The sequence below is a fragment of the Heliangelus exortis genome, chromosome 17 (assembly GCF_036169615.1).
Source record: "Heliangelus exortis chromosome 17, bHelExo1.hap1, whole genome shotgun sequence".
Taxonomy (NCBI): Eukaryota; Metazoa; Chordata; class Aves; order Apodiformes; family Trochilidae; genus Heliangelus; species Heliangelus exortis.
In genome coordinates, this window is record NC_092438.1 from 13,625,052 (window position 1) to 13,626,968 (window position 1,917).

The following is a 1,917-nucleotide window of genomic DNA, read 5'->3' on the forward strand; positions in this document are numbered from 1 at the left end:
TCTTCTGGCTCAAAAGCAAGTTATTTTCTGCTTGGTCCCGTGGCTGAGACTATTGCCCCCCTCCCATTCTCACACAATCTCTGCCCAGCAGGCTCCCAACCCCCATATCCAACCCCCCAAAATCTTCCAGCCCCAAAACCCCTGCACCCTGGCAGCTGGTGTGGCTGCAGAGAGCACTTCCACCAAGACAGGCAAAAGGAAAAGCAAAATGACTTTGAACACCACCATCTTTTTACCTTTTCAGACTAAGCTTTTATTTTGATATTACAAACCATTTTTCTTTATTCACAAATCACGGTTGTGATATAAACACTAATTTCTAAAGACAGATATACACATTTTCTGGGTTTGTAGGGTGTTGGTTTTTTTTTTTTTTTAAATCTGTTCAGAAGTCACTATATTCCACATATGGTAGTAATAATTTTTTTCATAATTCATATTATCAGTAGTTATTTATATAAGTGAAAACATTCCCAATATATATTGTAAAAAATTTTCAAATGCTTTTCTTACATAACTATTTCAGACATACATTTTAAAATGACTACTAGAAGTACTGTAGGAGCTTTATAAACAAAATATTTTCTAATATGCACCCTCAACCTTTCAAGAACATTTTAATAGACTAAAATGCCACATAATCATTCAGAGAGTGGGAGTTGTAAAGCCACCTCATGAAAGTTAAAATTGCAAATAAATTCTGTTATTCCCCACATTAGACATTTTGTGTGTGCAATTCCAAAAAAGATGTATCCTTCACACTTGGAAGCCTACCATTTGGTAAACATTTTTTCAAGTTGCTTTTATCGTGGTATTTAAATGAAATATAGGTATTTTTACTACATTTTTTTTTTTTTTAATAGGAGGCTTGTCTTGTATCTCTTATATAATAAATGTGGGGATTGAACTCTTAATAAATTTCAGCTCTTTCCCTCACCAGTATAAATATATGTTACTGCCTCATTTTTTTCATTGATTAATATAGTCTCTTTCTCTCTCTCTCTTTTTTTTTTTTTTTCAATTTTAAAGATAATTTATTTTTCATCCTTAGATATAAATGCTACAGAAACTTTGTTTTCAAATCTTGTGAAACTTTATTGATGGTTATTGTTCAACTGATCATACTGCATGCACATACGATGACAAAGAGAAAGCCTGATCACAAACACTTTTTTTTTTTTTTTTCTTTTTAAAGCAGAGTTGTTATAGCAAGTTGGCAGGTTCACAGCAGGTGAGTTGATCATTTACTAAGGTGCTTGCCAGTAGGCAGGCACGTTACACATGAGGATATAACTACCTGCAGGAAAACTGCAGCAAGACAGTTTCCTGCTTTATTTATTTAAATACAAAAACAAGAAGACCCGTGACAAACACCCCAACTTAGGTTAACTTGTAAACAGGACAACATGGAAAGAGTCCAAACATATGCACAGACAAACTGCAATTTTTCAACTAGGCTTGAAACCTCCACCTGGGCATCTGCTCCTGCCAAACCCCTGCCAAGCAGCCTTCTCCAGCCACTGCTCAGCCAGAAGAAGGTCCCTTTTTTTTTTGTCCCAGTTGAAAAGTTGTCTTGGGCCCAATATTTAGAAAAATGACCTTGGTTTGAAAATGAAACAGGGGCGAGTTGTCATGCCTTGAAAAATTGCAGGTTGTTTACACGACACAGTCATGTTTCAAAAAGTACCAAGCTGATGAAAATACCATGATTATCTCTACTCAATGATTGCAATACTTGTAAAATGCTTATATAAATCTGAATATGATTATCATATAATTCCATAAAAATGATACGTCTGTCTCTAACAGTTGGTCTACTAGGCTAAATCTAAAGCATCATAGGCTGTGTATTTCTAGAACTTAACAACTCCACTGCACGGATGTAAATTTTATACATTTTTTTTTTTTTTTTTTTTT

At 34.5% G+C, this 1,917-nt stretch overlaps 1 protein-coding gene across 32 annotated transcripts in view; it reads right to left on the bottom strand.

The window, feature by feature from the left end:
- Nucleotides 1-229: 229 nt before the first annotated feature.
- The window catches only part of RBFOX1 (RNA binding fox-1 homolog 1), a 597,988-nt gene continuing 596,300 nt past the window's right edge, over nucleotides 230-1,917 (bottom strand). For all 32 annotated transcript variants that reach the window (XM_071760528.1, XM_071760499.1, XM_071760502.1 and 29 more), the window contains one exon: nucleotides 230-1,917. This exon is cut by the window's right edge. The gene's annotated coding sequence lies outside the window, so the exon portion shown is untranslated.